At 33.8% G+C, this 22,510-nt stretch overlaps 1 long non-coding RNA gene across 1 annotated transcript; it reads right to left on the bottom strand.

Moving 5' to 3' along the window:
* Window positions 1-4,754: 4,754 nt before the first annotated feature.
* LOC105799347 (uncharacterized) lies at window positions 4,755-5,891 on the bottom strand. Its single transcript, XR_008188525.1, has 3 exons — window positions 5,738-5,891; window positions 5,443-5,614; window positions 4,755-5,137 (listed from the first exon to the last, which is right to left on the bottom strand). It is a non-coding gene; the product is annotated as an uncharacterized LOC105799347 (long non-coding RNA).
* Window positions 5,892-22,510: the final 16,619 nt, after the last annotated feature.

Below are 22,510 nucleotides of genomic sequence, written 5' to 3'. Positions count from 1 at the left end.
TCCTGATGACTCCGTCTCAACCGACGATATATAGGCCATCGTCGTAGGAGGGATCGCACGAGGCACCGTCGGGGAGCTCATCTCATTTTCAATCCCCATCGCCTTATGAGATTCAAACACCTTAACCATGGGTGATGCAAACACCTCCGCATGCTCTATTCTATCAAGGTGGGTCATCCTCCCAACACCCACAACCAGAACTACCACAACCCCCGCCGGAGCAACCACAACCCTCACTGGAGCAACCACAACCCTGCCGAAAGCTGAACCAAGAAGGAATTCAGCGCATAACCGTCAACCACCCCCATGTAGAACTGATTTCGATCGGCACATATATTGATTTTTTTAATATATTTGTATAAACTATTTTTATATTGTTTCATTTAATAAAATAAAATTTGTTTTGAATATTTTAATAGTAAATTGTTTTTTATATTTTTTCCTATTTAATAAAATAGAAGTTCTTTTAAATAAGACAATAAAAATAATACAACATAGTTTCATTTAAGCAATTATCAACTATTTCGATTTGGACATGCTCGAATTGTATGACCTGGGTTTCTATATCATCCGCACAACTTCTGTTGGTTCGTTCTTTTCTAGATATCTATATTATCACGTATTCTACTCGAGCAAGGTCGACCTTTTGGTTTGTGACTCAATTATCTATCTGATAACAACTTAAATAGAGCAAGCGATAAAGACGGCTACTTACGTTCATCTCGGACTGGTGGGAATACATGTCTCTACACATTGTACATGTATTCTATTTTGTACACTTCATCAACATAGCTCATGAGATCCAAACAAAGATTCTGACAAGCAGCAATTGCATGAGCGCATGGATAATGAAATGCGTCAAACGTTCCACAGTCGCAAGTCTTTTTTCTTAGATATACACGATACTGTCAATCGGTAATACCTTGGTTCGGTCTGTCAAACTCCGTCACATAAAACATAGGTTGTCGCGATCGTGACACATTGTGTGTATGGTATTGGCCCACGCCTTCGCCTTGTTAATTTCTTACAATACTTTTCGGCACCATACATGGCCTCATTGCATTTGGCCTGTATAACTTGCTGCTAGCTTTGGAAATAGTGCCGCCACAGTAAAATATGTCTCTCGCACAACCAAGGTTATCGATAAATGACGCGTTCCTTTTAAAACAAAATTTATGCATTCAGCTAGGTTTGAGGTCATATGATCATATCGTAGGTCGTCGTTGTATGCTTGTGTCCACTGATCGAAAGGTATTGGTATGGTCTGTCAATCGGTAATACCTTGGTTCGGTCTGTCAAACTCCGTCACATAAAACATAGGTTGTCGCGATCGTGACACATTGTGTGTATGGTATTGGCCCACGCCTTCGCCTTGTTAATTTCTTACAATACTTTTCGGCACCATACATGGCCTCATTGCATTTGGCCTTTATAACTTGCTGCTAGCTTTGGAAATAGTGCCGGCACAGTAAAATATGTCTCTCGCACAACCAAGGTTATCGATAAATGACGCGTTCCTTTTAAAACAAAATTTATGCATTCAGCTAGGTTTGAGGTCATATGATCATATCGTAGGTCGTCGTTGTATGCTTGTGTCCACTGATCGAAAGGTATGTTACAGAGGTAGTCTGCTCCTTAATAGTTAACTGACCGCAAAATCTCCAACATCTCATGAAAGTGGTCCTTATTGATCTCGTACCCTGTCAATATAAGTTGATAGCGAAAATTACATACCGCTATTCCATTCAGAATAAATTGAATATTACAAATAAAATTATATTAATAGAGATTAAATACCCATATTAGTCACTTGCCGTCGTTCAGTGGTAGATCGATATTGCCCGTAGTAGTTAGACGCAACGTGCATTAGACAATACCGATGGTGTGTGCAATCCCATAGGCTTCCTTATCGATCAATTATGGCTAGTATTCCAGTGTCCCAATCTGATATAACACAGATATCAAGTTGGGGCAGACATGCATCCTCAACCTAGAAAGAAAGAAATCTCAGTCATCATCTGACTCCTCTAGTGTTATTGCAAACGTAATTGGAAGGATTCTCTCACCGCTATCTTGTGCCACAGCTAGTAATAGCCGATGGCTATATCTACCATACATAAATGTATCGTCAATTTGTACCAATGGCTTGTAGTACACAAATGCGTTCTGATATTACTTAAAGCTCTAAAACAGACGTTTAGTACACAAATGCGTCCTAATATTACTTAAAGCTCCAAAATAGAGGCTTGACCACTTGGCATCCACGGAGCAAGCAGTTGTTGTAGTACGCAGGACCCGTTTCAAGGTCTGTTATGCAACTTGGAACGTACATCTCCAGCACCTGACACCACTACAACATCTCATTCACTACACAAAAACAGGCTTTTTAGCAGCGCTTTCTAAAAGTATTTGCGGCGCTTTGACAATCGCCGAAAAAAATACCGCTAAAGAATGCGACGCTAACTTTAGTGGCGTTTTTAGAAAAAAATGCCGCTAAAGACCAAGACCTTTAACGACGCTTTTCCCACAAACGCCGCTAAAGACTGAGACCTTTAGCGGCACTTTTCTCACAAACGTCACTAAAAACCAAGACCTTTAGCGGTGCTTCTCCCACAAACGCCGCTAAAGACCAAGACCTTTAGCGGACCTTTAGTGACGCTTTTCCCACAAACACCGCTAAAGACCATGACCTTTAGCGGCGTTTTTAACCTTTAAAAAAATTGTTTTAATCAAATAATATTTATTTTTATGATAAATATTATATTATGTTTTATTTTTTAAATTTGAACTTTAAATATACTTTTAAGGATAAATAAAAAATATTATTTAAATTAAATTTTTATGAAAATTTTAACTTTAAAACTAAATATAAAATGAATGAATTTAGTTTTAGAATTTAAAATAATAAATTAAATAACACAATTAAAATTCAAAAGTTAGAACTCAAGTTGTCGTAAATATTAAAGTAAAAATAAAAATTTGGAATCAAAACTAAAATAAATAATACATATGAGAAACAGACTGACTAGTTGAACCTGCCTATGACTATACACATCGCAAGAGAATTGAGTTGAAGCTCTATCAGCAACATCTTTAGTTTCATTGGCTGCAATTGGCACTCTTTTCCACCTCAAGATTGGAGGCAAAGTCTATGTCATCTAGGACTTTGGTCAAGAATCGAAATTCGTGGTCTGCACAAGGCTTTTGCACTTCTATTACAGTTGAAAACCAATGTATACCTGTTTAGCATAGAGCAAAATGTAGGCTTCTCGACAGACAACTTCTTCTTCAACACAAGTAACCTACAAAAGATGAACATGACCATTATGCACTATTATTCTAAGTACCATCAAAATGTTACCGAGTATATTACAAGTTGTCACTTAAATTTCAAACTTAGGATGGAAATTTGCAATATCGATGAAAGTATCAGATCCAAATGCTTGAAGAACAAGCAAAATATTTAAAGTAGTGGGAAAAGAACCTCTCAGAAGGTATCCTTCATAAGCAAGAAACTTTCAACAAGAATACATTGTATCCAGATTCGAACCGGATATGTTAGTAACTATCCTTAGTAAAACCGAATGCACATTAAAATGTGAACAAATTCATCAACGCTACCCTTGAATCATTTTTTTCTTTTACACTAATTCATGTTGTATATGTAATTTTACAAGAATAAGAACACATAAATAAATCAAGAAAAAAATTATGTATAAGAAATTTGTTTGTTATCATGTCATGACATGCTTCATTGAACTTGATTTCAGGAGTTAGATTACCCCAAGGTGATTTCTATTACTGGTCTATACTTCGACAGACACTCTACTTACCATTGCATGCTGTAGCAATGCAGATTACTTTTTTTATTACTGGTCTATACTTCGACAAACTAACTTTTTCCTTCTAAGCAAAAAACACAAAAAAATCGTAGAAAAAAATAAGAAGAAATAGCCATTCGAAGGCCTAAAAAACTGTCCATGCGAAGGCCTATGGGTATCATCCATATGAACGTCACAAACTCGCTTAGAAGATTCAGAAATAATGGCAAAACTATTCAGAAATGCCTGGTTATATCCTCTGAGCAGAATAAAGTATCCCAACCGATTTAGCAAAAACTAATCATCATGGAGCATTCAATTCACAGAATTTAACTCATATATTTTAACCCAACAGTCATGTATGATCTAGCTGCTTTTGGCAAGAAGCATGTTAACCCAACAATCTAATCAAAATTATTGTGGAAAATTCATTTAAAGTAAAACATAGGAGCCATGCAAATGTTTCCAAACTTTTTTTGAATAAGAGCAAATGAATTGAGAAAGCTTAAGAACTTCTATATTGGAAGACGTGTATTTTAGGTGGACTTAAAATGAGCTTTTAATTACAATGCTAGACAATATTATTAAATTTTGTCTAAGAGAGTAAGAGAACTACCGTTTTTGAAGAAACAAGAGGGATTCTTGATGACTTATCTTCTAGTTAAGGTTGACACTTAATCTGACAATCCCTTATAGATGGACATCAGATTCACATTATGGCTGTAAATTATCTGCACATAAATGGAAGACCATGGTCTCATTACCTTGTTAGCACACCAAGAAAACACCACCAATGAACCAAGTTCAATAAATAAAGAATCATTAATCTTCCAGTTCATAGCTAAAAATACTTACAGAGCAATCTTCACTGCACCAATCTCACCACATTAGCATCATTTGTCGCTCATCGAACCCAAAAATAATGCTCAAAATATGTTGAGGTGCCTTCCTGTTTGTCATTTTAATATCCTACTATGTAAATAAAAATCCAATATATACCCTTCAACAAAATTCTAGAACACATATATAGACAGACATGCACCACAAATATAAACAAGGAAAGTAGTAAAATAGCAGAGCATCATACCCAACATAGTTCTGGCACAAATTTTCATGTGATGTAGCTTGGAGAATTAACTTTTGAACTTGCAATTTTACAGACAAACCATGTTCCACTTCTCGGTTATCTCCAGAAGTTTCCAAACTCTGCTTGCCAAGATCAACATAGTCGCCTAGAAATAGGTAATTAGCATGAGGAGGAAAACCCCCATACTCGAACAGCCTTAGTAAATCACTACATTGCCCATGTATGTCACCTAAAAACACAAACAAAAATTTTACAATTAAGATACAGGAAAATGATGGTACTACTATTAAGTCCCATTTGAATGATATCTCCATTTCTATTCATCCGAGTTTACAATCATATTCAAACATGTCATATATATGATTTTATTTGCTTCATATATCAATCAAACAGTTAAAACAAAACAACAGGAACCCAATTTCCACCTCCAGAAAAACGATAAAGTAAGCTTTAAAAACCCACAAAATATTTTCTAATAACAATCCCCAATGAAACATAAAGTTAAAAATTAAAAAAAAAGCCCAAAAACATTACCGCAAATTTTGATGGGTGCTTCGAGTTCAAGCAAACTTGTTTCACTGGCCTGGCTGACCGAACTTCCGTCAGCTGTCTGATTATATCGTCTAGTACTGCTGGGTCCATCCCTTGCGCCGTCGTCGCTGCCATTAAATCGTCCTCCTTCAAAGGCCTTTGATTAAACGAAACCCTAAAAAATTGAAACGGAACAAGATAAACGACCCCTTTTTGTTAGGGAGAGAAAGAGATTGGGGAAAATAGTAATAAACTTTTTTTAGAGAAATTAAATATAAATTTATTTAACTTGGAGAACCTTGCAATATCCAGTTTCTAATCGAATCATATGCAGCTAACTTTGGAGAGCTTTGGAGACGGAAAGGATCGAAGAACTTTGGAGAGAGGGAGAAAGAATATCCGAGAAAAAGAAAGGAGAAAGAAATGAGTTTGAAAAGGGTGAAGAAGCGAAATCCTCATAGACCACGAAGAAGAGGGGAAAAAATTAAGGGTTTCAGCGGGGGAAAATTTGGATAAAAAGGCGCGTTTTTTTTAAATAAAATAATTTTTGTGGCGTTTTTTATAAAAACGCTGCTATTGCTTATCTTTTGCGGCGTTTTTTTATAAAAACGCCACTAAAAATTAAAGTTCTAATCATAAACGGCGTCGTTTTATTAAGTTTTAATGCATAGTTCTGGCGTTTTTTACAAAAAAAAAAAGGCCACAAAATTTTAATTTATTTCATTTCTAAAATATAAGAATTATATAAAATTATAAATTTTAGGTTTTTTTGTATTTTTTGTTTGTATTTTTATTTCATTTCTTAGAATTTTGGTCCTATATATCCAAAATAATTAATTATACGCACCTAAATATATATCCATCCATATATATATATCAATACTTTTTTAACTTATTTATTAATTCTATTTAAACTAATATTTAAATATATCAAATGGTTTAGATTAAATTTTAAAATATATTTTAAAAAACTAATTAATCTAAACCCAAAACCTTGATTCGACCCTAAAATCCCTAAACCCTAAATCCATAACTCTTAACCCTAACCCCTCTTTTACAATTATATAAAAACTTAATTAAAATATAAATTAAAAATACTAATTAATCTAAACCTTAAACCCTAACCCGACCCCGAATCTCTAAATCCTAAATCACTAACTCTTAACCTCTAATCCCAACCCCCAAACCCTAAACCATTAACTACTAACCTCTAAACATTATTTAATATATAAATTAAAAAATCACTAATTAATCTAAAACCTAAATCTTATCCTAAATCCCTAACCCCTAACCCCTAAACCTTATTTAATATAGATTAAAACATACTAATTAACCTAAACCCTAAGCCCTAACCTGACACCGAATCCATAAACCTTAAATATATCCCTAACTCTTAATCTCTAACCCTAACCCCTAAAACACAACCCTTAAACCAGAATCCCTAATCCCTAATCCATAATCCCTAATTCCATAATCTATAAACCTTAAAATTGTAACTCCTAAGCCGGCCTTAAATCATAAATTAACCCTATACCCTAAACCATATACCTTAAACCATATATATTAAACCCTAAACTATAATGATAATTAATTAAATATTTTAAAATTAATACTATCGTATCTTTTGCAATTATATATGAAATTATTTAATATATAAATTAAAAATCAATCAGTCATGTACCCAAAAAATTTTAAAATGATTTTAAATAATAGTATTTTACTTTTTCTATTTTTAACAAATATTTTTCTATGTTTTTTATTTTAAATTATTTCTACGTGTCATTATTTCAAATTTATCAAATTTTAAAAAATATTCAATTAAAATTAAATTGAATTTTAATTAATATAATTAAACAAATTAAATAGTAAATAGACAGATAAAATGTTTTTGCGGCGCTTTTTTAAAAACGCCGCTAAAGCCCCGAACATTAGCGGCGCTTCTTGGAAAACGCCACTAAAGCTCTGAGCATTAGCGGCGCTTTTTTGAAAATGCCGCTAAAGCTCTGAGCATTAGCGGCGCTTTTTTAAAAATGCCGCTAAAAGCCTGAGCATTAGCGGCGCTTTTTTAAAAACGCCGCTAAAGGCCTAAAAGGTCAAAAAACAATGCCGTTGGGTTTAGATTTTTTGTGGCGTTTTTCCAAAAAACGCCGCTAATGCTCATTTTTAGTGAATGCTCGATCTTTAGCGGCGTTTTATGAGAAGCGCTGCTAATGCTCGATTTTTAGCGGCGTTTTATGAGAAGCGCCGCTAATGCTCAATTTTTAGCGGCGTTTTTTGTCCAAACTCCACTAAAAATACCGCTAAAAGCCTGTTTTAGTGTAGTGATTCTATGAAACGTCCTACTTACTATGCATCTTTTTCAACACCTTCTACTTAGCTATCCAAGCCTTATGGTAAGAAGCGCGTGCCTCAATCGGCTACAAATATTGGCAATTAAGATCGACACAGAAGTCTTGGGATCCTCCTTCACAATCGGTAGTATTAAGCTAGCTATTATATCTGAATCCATCTTAGGATGATCTTGTGAAACACCTGTCAATGAAGTATGTTAAATAATGTAAAATTAAGCAATAACTGTATTATTCAAAAACCCTTAACACCTAGTGATACTGTACTGGCAACACAAGTATTTTGACCTTTGTACTTTTTTATCTCCCACAGTCTTTTCTTTTTCCTAACCGAAGCCATGATTTTTCATGAACATGTATCGTCTTGCACAACACACTTGGCTTCAAACTTATCGGATTTAGATTTAACCACGTTGTAGGTAACCCCATTCATGATGCTATGTTGTTTCAATACACCAAGAAAATTATCCTTACTGGAAAACTCCTTACCAACTTCCAATTCACCTGAATCCAATAACGAACTTGTAGGGTCACGCCTTTTGTGTGGTAGATCTGAAAACTCTAACGCATCACCTGCCGATAGATCGACATTATGCATGTGGACTAGAGGCGAGTACACCATGAATCGTGGATATTCTTCTTCATCTTCATCTAAACCCTTTTCACCATCTTCAGGTTAGGTTGGAACAAGCTCCGGTTCAGAAAATAATGCAACTTCTGCACTATCAAGCCTGGGCTCTTGAGGTGGATCCACATCAGACTTATCATCCAACCTACCATCATCTGCAACGTACGAGGTCCCCTCACCTGCGGACGTCGTATGGAGTACATCATCTTTTCTTGTGGATGTTTCGTAATGTCCCCAATCAGATGTGGATTGCCAATCACTAGAAGTTGATGTCATTCGCTAATACATATTTCCAGCATCGAACAATGACCTACTAGGTGCATGTCTCATCCACTAACAGAGTGTCGTGCATGAGTTATGTATTCCATACTGCCACCAAACACGGGCGCTTCTATGTTCTGCCTCTTACTAACGGAGTGTCTGGTAGGGGTCGTGTATTCCTCTCGAACAGCAGTAGATGTTGAAGTAGCAAATGCTTCATTTGACGATAAAAACTGTACATATAACTCAAGATAGGGTGATCCACTAGCGAGATAAGTCTGCACCATTATCTCCAAGCTACGACCACCTTTGATATCAAATGAGTCATATGTCACGGGATCAACCGAACCACAAAATTGATACTTAATAGACAAAACTCTCATTGGCATTGTTCCGAAGATTTTGCGCCTAATTCTTTTACGAAGTTTTGTCAAATCTATGTTCTAGTTAAAAACCAGTCGCGTTGTGCTCTCTAATAAAAAAACAACGCCGTTCTCGGTGTCACGGAGTAAATAACAACACTAATATGTTCACTCATCTTCAATTTTTATTCTGCTTAGCCTCTCTAATTTTTTTTGCTATAACTTATGCAACATGAGAATGAAATTTGACTTATTTATAGCCTAAGGCCAAGCTAAAACTACTGTAGAAAAAGAGCATCCACGTGGGAGCTTTTTTCAGTAATTTTGCTAACAGTGCATCTTGCTTGAAATGTTTTTGACACTATTTTTTTAGAACCGTCTTCTCAAAATTATTTTTACAGGAACTACTGTAGAAAAAGAGCGGCCACGTGGGAGCTTTTTTCAGTAATTTTGCTGATTATGCATCCTATTTGAAGCGTTTTTAACATTATCTTTTCAGAATTGTCTTCTCAAAATTAATTTTTCTAAAACTACTGTAGAAAAAAAATCCTTCTTGTCAATATAAACCCCTCTAAACCCTTAACCTAAACCCTTTTACAAAAACCCTAAATGCTAAACACAAAAATTATTTTTTTTAAAAACCCTAATTTAATTTATTTATTTAAAATCCATAAACCCTAATTTAATTTTTTTATTTAAAACCCATAAACCCTAATTTAATTAATTTTAAAAAAACTCTAAACCCTGATTTATTTTTAAAAATTTTTAAATCCTAAATAAATAAAATCCTAAATTATTTTAACAAAACACTAACACTACAACCCTAAAAACCTAAACTCACAAACCTTAGGCACTAAACATGCAAATAGCCCTAACCCTAGAAAAATACGGGCTAAAACGCATCCATGAGGGAGCAATTTCGCCATGTCAGCAAAGCGCATCCACGTCAACACGTTTTGTGCTGACATGGCAAAATCACTCCCTCAGAGACGCGTTTTGCTAGAATTTTCCCCTAAAATACTCCTACGTGGACGCATTTTGGAGTTTTCGGCCCATTCCAGTAAATAATGAAAAAAGTGGCCGATTTCCGGAAATAAAGTTGGAAATGGGCCTTTATTGGTAAAATGGTCGGGATCCACTTATACCAATGTAAAACTAAAGTAATTTTACCTTATTTCGTATCCTTTGTACGATTAATATTTTTATGATCAAACAGTCATATTTTATATTTCATCCACATAGATCATGCATGTTAAATTTGATGTAAATTAAAATTTTATAACTATTTGTTTTATGTAAAAAAAACTTTTAACCGTTCAATAAATATTAATATATAGTATTTTAAATCAATATTATATAAATATCATATTCATTTAAAATTTTATATGCATCACAAGTACAATTTTACCGATAAATTCAATGGTTAAATCTTTAAAATATTAGTCTTACAAGAGATATGAAATAGTGTAAAACTATTTTAGTTTTACATCGATATAAGTGGATCCTCCCTTTTAACAATCTTTGATATCAAATGGTTAAATGTTTTGGTTAAAAAACTTGTTCATTATTTGAGAATTTAATAATGATATTTTGTATGTTTCTATAGTACTTTTTCCATGTACATAGTCGTTTAAGCTTTAATCATGGGTAAATTACACTCAAGGTCATTAAATTATTAGTAAGTTTACGTTTTGGTCACTCAACTTCAAAAAGTTACAAAATGGTCATTAAACTATTAAAATATTTTCATTTAAATTAATAGACTATTAAAGTCGTTGTTGCATGGCCTTCTCTGTTTGCATCGCTTGCACCAACCGAAAGCTCGTATCCCTTTCTCTTCTACAATTCACTTTTTTTATGAAACAACTTTAAATGTTATGAATCTACGAATCGAAAACCAAACAACTTTCTTCTTTGATCTTTAACACTGATCGTCAATTGGACTTAGATCTAAGGTATGTTTTACTCATCGATGAGTACTAATCCATCGAACCAATTATCGTTTGGAGCTCGTTAGCCGGACTTATAAAAAAAAAACTTAACAATCTAATGATGAAAACTTCCAAATAGTTTAGTGAATATTTTATAACTTTTTAAAGTTAAATGACTAAAATGTAAACTTATTAATAGTTTAGTGACCTTAAATGTAATTTACTCTTAATCATCTAAGTTTTAATCATTTAATAGTCTCTTTTTATGTCTCCTTTTATTTATAGACCAAATGGTATAAATTAACACTTACATGTTTGTATATATAATTGTTTTTAGAACTAGATTGGTGGCGAAATCAATCATGTCATCGGTTTGATCGATTCATACAATTTAATTAAATAAATCATTAAAAATTCATAAAAATATTAAAGAAATTAACCCAATCGCTAGTTCAACCAATCCATACCAATTCACTAGTCAACCAGTCTGATGTCTCTCTCCGAACTGATACCCTAATCGTTTTTCGTTCAACCAATCTGATCGATTAGTCCAATCCAGTTCAAACAACCATGGTATATATGTAATTATTATGGTTTCATATCTATTTATACTTGACTATTTGATTAAGCTCATAATTTTATATCTTTCCACAACGTATATGTAGAAGTTTTATTCTTGAAGCTATACTTCTGGCTTCTAAAAAGACAAGATCAAATCATATCACATGTCAAGCGATTGATAGGATTCTATTCATTATTCTCGATTTCTTCAGGTTTATCTTATCCAATGGCAATGTTTAAACCTTGTTGAAATAAAGTGTCTAATACCTTACCTTACCACATGTCGAAATGACCAGTTTCCTCAAACAACTCCACTGAAAACTTTGCATTTGACATTACTGTCCTCATTAATATAGATTACGAGCTTAAAAGTCAACATCAATGTCATTTTAACACCAACTAACAATATTCAATAATAAGTACTTGATAATAGTATAGTGAGTGTACCAAGTAAGTTTGCAGGAAAGAGAAGTGGGTTATAAAAACATTTTTAAATGCCAAATCTTTCTCATTCAAAACTTTTCCTAGACATGCACTTTCACACAACTATACTTATATCTCACACTTCTTCACTAAGGCTTTGAAACCGATTATTGGAGACATCGAGTAATATCCCACACAAATGTAACTTCAAAATTGAACACCAATACTAATTTGGGAACAACGAATCCAAATTGAGACTACCCAAGAGTAGCAAATTAACCCAACAAATAACTACTTTCAAATTTACAAGGTTTAGCAAATTACCTACGTCTTCCAACACCAACACCAAATGATAACTTTACTAATATCAGAGGTTTACATACTAATAAAATCCTTAATTAAAGGATTTCCTAAAGTATATCAAAGTATACCTATAAGAAGGGAGAACAATTTTGGAATAAAACAAAGCGAAAGCTTAAAACCTTCTTATACGGTAAAGGTGAGGCCACAATTAATTAATCCCATTCAGTGTGGGATTCTCATGAGTCAATACTAACAAACCTGTAGTGTAAATCAAAACCTCCTTTAAGATTTCATTAGTTCTCACATTTGTGTTTATTAATGAACAACTCCTGGTTCAATGAGTACTTTAGAGAATACAAATGATTAGAAATTTCTAAAGAAGCGACCATATGTCTCTCACTAAGAGTATTCTATTTATACCTCACTTGGACATCAAGGTATGAAAATCATTAAGAGCACAACTCATTCTTATTTCTCTGCAATTAAAACTTTTAATTTTCATCATAGGAATAATATATAAGAGATAATAATTTACAGGGGCAACTAAAATGCAATATAACCTAATTTCCCCTTTGAAGCTAGATATTGGGTTCTCAAGTTAACTAGGTAGGGTTATCATCATCAATTTTGGTCTCTTAAAGGCTATAAGCCTATTCCCTTCAATGAACTAGATATATAGCTCTCTTGTTAAACTTTTAGTTAGCAGATCTGCAATATCTTCTCTTGGCTTTACATGGTCAATGAAAATAACTCTATTAAAAAGAAATTGTTTAATGATATCACTACTCTGAACCCTTCCAATTGTTGATTAACATATCCATAAAGGATTTCTACGACAGTGAACTCCTTCAAGTCTAACATATCCATTTATGGATTTTAAATCTTTAGTACCAAATACCTAATTTGTTTACTATAATAAAGTCCAAAATCTAATTTGTATCTCAAATATGTAATTGGTGTATTCCTCTCTCTCTTGATTCAAACTCAAGCTCATCATTGTTTTGATAATGCTATTCTCATATTTAAGAAGATTTGTGTGAGATTGAGATAAAATCCACCAGACATCTTAAAATTTTATTTCTTAATACAGTATTTGCAACACCCAAAACTTTAATTTCAAACCTTTCAATTAACATATTCTTTGTGGACTTAATACGGTAGTCATTACTTCCAAAGATCAAAATTTCTTATATAGACATATAATGACATGTTTCTTATCAATATATATATTTTTATATAGCCACACCCATCAAACTCGTTAATCTTAAAACCAATTGATAGCATAATTTTGTGGTGTCACGCTCATCAAACTCCTAAATTTTACTTTAGTTTTGTTTGAACTTAAGTCCGAAAAGCAGTGTTAGTATTTAAAGTTGATGGTGCAGTCTCTCTCAAGACCACGTCAGGGTCTGCTATCCATGCTCGTTGAGCTTTCCATTTCAGCCTGCACTTCGGTATCTTAACTGGCTGTTACTGGATTCTTGGCTGCTATCAAGGTGTACGGAATTGAGACACAAATACACGACTTGTTGGGTCTAATTTTCGGCTGTCATTTGGTTAATATGATCTAACGTCATGTGCAGATATTGCTGTGATGATCAAGGAAGTAGTGTTTTACTTTTATGATCAATCTATTCTTGGTCAACCACTGTTTAATAAATAAAAATTCTCGACTCAAGCTCTATTTAAATTCGAATCTTCAACTTACGTGATCGGATGGATAAGCAAGTTTCATGGAAAATGTGCCCACTCAACTTAACCCTGTCAAATTCTTTTCGTATATGCTTGGCTTAGTATTTCTTTATCTCTAACATGGAGGTCCAGCTGTTGTAGGCTGGCCCAGCCTGTCTACCTGACCCATGATTATGATTGACGAGGTTTTGATCTCTACTTCTAATTTGGGTGATGATTGATGAGGTTTCATTTGGCGATTTCAGTAATTTTATGAAAGAAGATGGAGACCAAAAGCGGGGTTTGCTTCGGTAAACCAAAACCCAAACTATCTGTTTTACTAAATTAAGTCAAGAACGTAATTATGCAAATACTTTTTTTTCTTTTTCATATTTGTTTTATGATTTATGTTCGAGATTCGTGATTACTCTGTTCTATTTTTGAAAATGCAATATACTTTATCACTACACGCAATACTTATTAATTATGCAAATACCTCATAAAGATATGATAACTTTTTTTATACTTTCAATAAACGTACAAGTGATCCTAGAATTAGTTCATTTGATTCACTTGATGATGAAGCGAAACTTCAAGTCAAAATGAAGTGATTCGGCACAGGGGTGCTAACGTAGGTGCTTCGCTTCTCATGTTGGGGTGTCAGCTAAGGTTGGGGCGCTGCTGCTCGTGTGTGGGGCACCAAATTGCTGTGTCGGGGCTCCAAACTCCTCATTTTCGACTATGCTTTGCCTCGGTTCTTTGTCTAATCTTTCGATGATTTCAAAACTCTAGCTTCAAGCTTCCGTGCACCTATTTCAACCTCAAAAACACTTGATTAAAATTTAATTATTGAGAAATACATAAAATAAAGGGAAAAAAAAGATGAATAAATGCAAATGAGATTCAAAATAAGCAATCTAAACTAAAATGCAATATTTTACTTAAGGATCATGCAAAATGCATAATAATGGTCGAGACTTAATGCATAATAATGGCATATTATAGGATTACAAAAAAATCAGACCGCATTAGGTGATAACCTAGGCAAGAGATCATGAGTAGGACTTTTTATATTTTGGGAGGGAAAGACAAATTTATTCGGAAATTTGAAATTAATGAGAAATTTTTTATTAAATTATCTTATTATGTTCTTTGGAATTACAACAACTTTGAGGGAGTCAAGGGAGACCGCATCAAATCAAGTGGTCTAATCCATGGAAACTCAATCTCCCTTACAAGATTATTGTGTTCCTTTGGATGATATGCCATGGAAGCATTCCAATAAGGGATGAGCTAATCAGGAGAAATGTTTCTGTTACAGTTGAATGCCCTCTAAGCTACATGCACTCAGAATCTATGAAGCATATTATTGTTAATTATGAGTTTGCTAGGACAATCTGATTTGGTGGACCACTTTCTTTGAGAATACAAGCTTTTAGTCTCAATATTGTTTTGAAATGGATTTCTAAATGACTAATGATGGAGGATCTTGGTGCCAAGGAAGCAAGAGAGTTCTATTATCTTCATTTATACGGAATTTGGAAGGCAAGAAATGAAGCAATATTCGAGAATCTTAAACCTAAATTGGGCAAGACACCGTGATTTATTAGAAATTTATGTCTTTTGGGAGAGAAGGAACTTGCATGGTCTCGAGTGACATAAGAGCTGATAATCACAGGTTGACAAAGCTTAGGGAGGATAAAGGAAATGAGTTTCAAAGGAATTTGTCCCTATTAATCAAAAGAGGAGGAGAAATGAAAGCTTTGGATGTGCAACGATGGTTGAGGATAGGAACAACAATATGATTCTAGTTTGTAGAAGACTTTATGTGCAATACCAACTCTAGGCAATAATCTCTCTTATCTATTTTTTTTGGTGAAAAAACAAGCTAAATTAAAAGAAAAACAAAGCCTAAATCTACGTCTTTACTCAACAACTGTTTCTAAGTTCTGCTCGAATTATTTATTTAAATCTTGAGATGGATCCCACGCATGAGAGTTGGTATACTGTCTTGCTCAACAAATAGAAATCTTGATGGTCTATGCTAAACTCCATGTTAAACCTTGAAAGACAAATAGGTTCCTATTCTTCTATATACGCTATGCTAGTAGCCTAAAAAGGGTGGGCCAGGAAGCTTTAGCCCATGTCAGCCACTCGTGATGTCTTAAATTTTCCTTCACCCATTCAAAAATATTACTTGAAAAGAATTGGGTTTGCCAGCTTAAAGGGACAATGTTTAACCAAACTTCTTTAGTTGTCGGGCAGTTTCTAAGAATGTGTAGAACATCTTTTGTGTTATGTTGACAGACCGGGCAAGAGGTGTTGTGGCTGAGCCCTCTTCGTGCTATTTCTAAATTGGTGAGCTGTAACACCCCCTAACCCCAAACCGTCGTCGAAACAGGGTTACGAGGCATTACCGGACATATCAAACAATTTACAAATAAATAACCAACATATTAAAATAATTCATAAATACATATAAATTTCACTAATTAACTCCATTCATTTTCATTTTTTTTATAAAAATTTTGGCAGCATTTCTGCTTATTTTTACATAAAACCCCCTGCAAAATTTCAAAACATAAGCAACCCAATTCCAGTATTTCAACCAAGGCATTTATATACTTAAATCTTACTTGACATATTGACATAACAACTTAATTAATAAAAATCCTATTATCATTTCTAATTAACACATAAAACTAATCAAGCCATTTCAATTTGATACCAATGCCATAAAGGACTTCTACAATTTTACTAATATAATCATCAAAACACATAATATCTTACTTTACAACAAAACTATATAACATACCAAAATAACCATCATAATCCTTATGTACATGCCACTTTCATTTAAGGAAGAAAACATCACCAAAATCTCTATGCAGGAGTCGGGATTGTCCCGGATCTTTGAACCGAGACTCGACCCTTTTCAACTCGCAGACGGAAACAACTGTGACAGCGAGTATTGTATACTCAGTGGTATTACTATAATTCAAATTATAATAGAAATAAAGAATTATAATTACCAAGCATGTAACTCTCCAATTTCTTAAATATCAATTTATTCATAAATTTTCATTATTTGACAACAACAATACAATATTAAGCTATTCTTCAATCTCAATCACCTATCATAATTTTAAATTTTCTCATATTCAATACGGCTATCGATCAAATTCATTTGATTTTCTCATTTCAATTATTCACCCTATTAACAATCTGGACTTTGACGGATACACGGATTCCAACCCAAACACACCAGTACGGCACATTGTGCCTAAAACGGTACATAGTACCTGATCAGCATACGACACTTAAGTGCCTGTAACGACACACGAGGTGCTTGATACGACACATAAAGTGCCTGATCGGCAAAGCCAATAAATCCCGTACTCTTCTAAATCCTATGGCATGCCAATTATATCCGACTCAGCCCAATTAGTTAATAGGGTATATAAATTTCACAATCTAATTTTCAATTTTATTTCAAGAATTCATTTTCAATATCAATTATACTTTTTCCCTTCACTAATTAAAACACAGTTCAATACCAACACATATTTTCCTTATTCAATTTAATTTTTTTCGAATTCAATTCAATAAAGTTACTTACCTTATTATATGCTTACCATACACAAAATTTAAATTCAACATCAAATAATAAATAATTTGAATTATAGTAATACAAACCGGAATTCTCTTCGGATTTAATCCTCAACGATATTTTCTTTTCCTTTTTGGGCCGATGCTTCAGGCTTGATATTAGCTACGGACAATTAAAATAATTTCACAATCATTAGCACAAAACAATTTAATTGCTGAAATTTTTATCTAACTTTTACTTTAATTCTAATTTAATCCTAACTAGCCTATATATTTTCTTTCTCAATCCATACCTTTTACTACTTAATTTCCTACCAAACTCACATTTAGCTATCTAATTTTATCATATTTTCATAATTTCGAATTTATTTCAATTTAATCCCTAAAATTCAAAACTTATAGTTTAGTTCACAATTTAATCCTTTTATTAACTCTAACTAGAAACTCTATCAAATAAACCCTCAATTCCATCATTTATTCAACATAAACCCTACTCAAAAATCTATTAACTTTCAAAATTTCAACTTAAATCCAAGAGTATTTCATTCTAGGATTCCAAAACATCAAATTTATGAGAAAATGACTTGATTTAGCTTACCTATTAAACTTCAAGCTTCAAATCCCTAGTTTTCCTTTTTATTTTTCTTTCCCCTTTCCTTTCTTTCTTTTTCGTCTGTTCTCTGTTTCTTTTTAGCTATTCTGTTTGTCTTTTTCTATTCTTTTATTTCATTTGTTTTCTTTTATGCATTAGTTAATAATAATAATAATAATATATTATTATTATAATCATATAATAATATTTTATTCACAAATATCTTTTACTTAAATTATAAGAAAATGTTTTATTTTATTACAAGTGTGTTTTATATATTTTACACATGTATTATTTTATCACCACACAATTGTCTTTATCTTATTTGTTTCCTATAATATATTATCTTAATTTTAATTAAAATAATTTGCAATATTTTAATTTAATAATATTTTATAATATAAATCAAGAAAAATCTAAGATTTTTCCATTTATTGTCGCCTAAACTTAAGCCATTGGCTTATTTACCTATTTAGTCCCTCATGTTTTATTTTAATCTATAATTAAACTTTCACTTCTATTGTAGTTTAATCCTTTTACTAATTACTCTTAATTAAGCTAAATTCATCCATCTAAAACCTAATTAAACACACAACTAGTCTAATAAATATTTCTAATAATTATTTTCAAACTCAATTTACTAAGACAGAGGCCCGATAATATACTTTTCCGATGCCCGTGAATTTTTGGGTCATTACATGAGTAGTCGTTGTTTGCAAACTAACCATAAGAAGAACCAAATACGTTGGGGACTTAGATATTTCCAAATTTTCTTCCACCTAGTGTCTCGAGTATTCCATGAATTTTTTGTTACCATTTGGTATGCATTTTTTATCGAGAATTTTCCAGTAGAGGCAGGAGTCCATTTAATATTGGGCCCTGCTAAATGATGTGGGGGAGGTATGTCTATAATTTTTTGTACTATTTCGTCTGCTAAGTTTTCTCTGCATGCTTCTAGGTTTCAGACCCCTTCCGCTATTATCATGTCCTCGAGCAAACAATCATCTGTTGGTCTATTCGGATTTTGAACATGTTTGATCAGTGGCCCAACTGTAGGAATCCAATTGTCTTTCCAACAGCAGACTTCTGCTCCAGCTTTAATCAACCATCATAGGTTGTCTTTTAATATAGGTCTAACCTTCTCAATTGCTTTCCATAGTGCAGAACTATTTCTTTTTCCTATACTCCCTGGAATTAACTTTTTCATTCCATATTTTGAATGTAACACACGCGTCCATAAGGCATTTTGGTTGGAGATGAGATTAATTCCTAATTTTAACAAGAAGGATTTGTTTTGGTCTTGTAAACGTCTTAGGCCTAGACCACCACATGTACGAGGTTGGCATATTGTCCCACAATCAACAAGTGCTAGCTTCCTACCTCTCGTGTTGGATCCCCAAATGAATTGTCTTGCTAGGTGTTCAATTTCATCGCACACCCCTTTTAGAATTTCCATTGATTGCATGAAAAAATTAGGAATAGTTAAGAGAACCGATTGTATAAGGGTAAAGCATCCTGCCATGGATAGTTGCTTTGCGTCCCAATTGCATAATTTTGACCGGACCTTTTTTATCACAATTTGTACTGTAGATTTAGAGATTCTTTTGTGGAGTAAAAGGATACCTAAATATTTGCCTAATTCTTATACTTTCTGGTACCCCAAGATCCTACTAAGTCTATCGCTTAAGTCTTCTGCTACTCCTTTTGAAAAAATATATGTTAGTTTTTCTTATGTTGACACAGTGTCCTGAAAAACTGCAGAACTAGTCAAGAATGTTCTTTAGCAGCATGCCATGTTTGATATCTGCTTTTGAGAAAATTACCAAATCATCCACGAAGAATAAATATGACAAGTTGGGTTCAGTTTTGGATAATTTTACAGGGACCCAATCTCTCGAAGAAATGGAGGATTGAAAGCTATGCCCTAGCTATTCCATGCATAAAACGAATAAATAAAATGATAAAGGGCAACATTGTCTTACTCCTCTTGCAGATTTAAATTTTTCAGTGGGTACCTCATTCCATAAGACTTGCATAGTAGCCGTTGTGATGGCTGACATAATAATTTTTCGTAGATAATCTGGAATTCTAGCAGCTTGGATAGATTTTCCAATGAAATCCTAACTGACTCTATTATAATATTTTTCCAAGTCGATTTTAATCGCCATCCATTTCTTATTTTTTCCACGCATCGAGTGGATGACCTTTTGTTCTATGATGATGTTATCAGTGATGTTCCTTCCGGTGATAAATCCAACTGGTTCTTGTAAGATGATTTTAGATAAGACTATTTTGAATCTATTGGCTATTACTTTCATGACTAGTTTGTAAAGGACGTTACAAAAGGCTTATTGGTCTAAATTGAGATATTTCTTCGGGCTGAGCAATCTTTGGGATTAGGACGATTAATGTGTTGTTAAGTTCTTGGCCGATGGGTCGCCCATTGAATACATCTTTGACCCAAGCACATACTGCTCGTCCTATGTTATCCCATTGGTTTTGAAAGAAAAATACGTGATATCCATCACTTCCAGGTGCTTTTAGGGGAGCCATATCAAAGAGTGTTGTTTTGATTTCTTCATTCGTGACTTCTTTTTGTAAAAAAATCAATGTCACTATTTTCTAATGAAGGGAAGCGACTTGGGGGTGGCTTTTCTAATCTACTTGGCTTTTCGCCATATAATTTTTGAAAGTAATTAACAACTTCTTCTTGTATGTCTTCTGGGTCATACAACCAGTCTCCGTTTATGTTGAGGTGCAGTAATACGATTAATATTCCTTCTGTGCACTGTACAGCTGTGGAAGAATTTTGTATTCCTATCCTCCAGTTTGAGTCAGCCGCATCTGGATATTTGCTTCCACAATAGTTCCTCATGACTAAGAACATTTTCTAGTTATTCTCTAATGTTCATTTCTTTCTGGGCTAGGGAATACGAATATGATCTTTCAAGTTTCATTTGTATCGAGCTTAAAGATTTCATTAGTTTCTATTTGTGAAATCCAATGTGCCCGTATACGTTTTTGTTCCAAACTTTAAGACCTACAGTGAGCTGATTTAAGGAGCTGTACATGTCTCCACTGTAGTTCCATGAATTTTTAACTATGTTTGGGAAGTCTTGGCGTTGTGTCCATCCAGCGAGAAACCTAAAAGGCCGTCTTTTAGAGAGTTTAAAGTTTGGGGCAATGTTTACAAGCAACGGCCTATGGTCGAATTTAATTCGAGTGAGATGTGTTGCTAAGCAATGAGGAAATGATTGACACCAAGCTTCATTACCTATCGCTCGATCTAATCTTTCGAAGACTTCTCCTCGTTGCCAAGTAAACGAGGGTCCTTGGAATTCCAAGTCTTGTAGGCTTTTGGATTCAATGAATTCTCCGAAGTGCGGGCACATTTTTCCTATGGTGCTACCATTTTTTTTTGTTTTCTTCGGAGAGAATCACGTTAAAATCTCTTAATGCCATCCAAGGGGTACGATCAGACGGTATAGTTGCTTTTAAAGCTTCCTATAAACTCTTCCTGTTAGTGGGGTTGGGGCTTCCGTAGACAATAACAATTAGGATGGGTTATATTAGTCCCCGATTATATATTTTTACAAGAATAAATTGGGGATGGTTTTGGATTATTTCAAATTGGATTGTATCTCTCCAACCAATCCAAATTCCACCAGAAAAACCTCTCGCTTCAATTCGATGAGAGCGGTGAAATCCTAATTTAGCAATTATTTCATCCGCGTTGCTACCACTCACATTTGGTTCTAGAAGGCTTACAATGTCTGGTCTAAAATCTATATTATACTCTCTAAAGATGCGTGAAAATTTAGCACTTATGCATCCTTAACAATTCCAAACGAAAAGTGATAAATTAAAATTAGAATTTATTATGAAAGATTCGAAAGATCATACCCAATCTAGTTTTGCTACCGTGTGGCGTCCTTGCTGTCTTCACACCCGGCTCATTCCTCATTTGCTTTGTTGAGAAAACCTTTCTTAACTTGTTCTTGCAATAGTTCTACCATGTTAGTAATCGATTCTACCAATGGGACTTTCAAAGATGTGACTTTGAAGGGGCTTCCTTTATCTCAAATAGTTCTTTTGAGTTTTTGGCCCTTCTTGTTTCCATTCAATTTTCCCCCACTGGTGCGCACGATAAAGGTATTCTTTCGTCACCCCATAGCATTTTTATGTGTTAAATGCTCCTCCTGTTTTTCCCCAAGGGTACCAGATTCTTGAAACACTACTGAATGTTTGGTTGAATCTAATACTCCATTAGATGGGGTTATCGAAACCTTCAGTAGACTTTTGGCATTGAAACGATGGCTAGGGTGTGGCTCCAATTTTGCTGCTGGTTGTGTGCCATGGGTTTCTCCCACGATTTGTCTCCC

This window comes from Gossypium raimondii, chromosome 9 (genome assembly GCF_025698545.1).
Source record: "Gossypium raimondii isolate GPD5lz chromosome 9, ASM2569854v1, whole genome shotgun sequence".
Classification (NCBI taxonomy): Eukaryota; Viridiplantae; Streptophyta; class Magnoliopsida; order Malvales; family Malvaceae; genus Gossypium; species Gossypium raimondii.
Note: the sequence above shows the minus strand (reverse complement) of the source record. Positions and strands in the feature narration are given on the sequence as shown.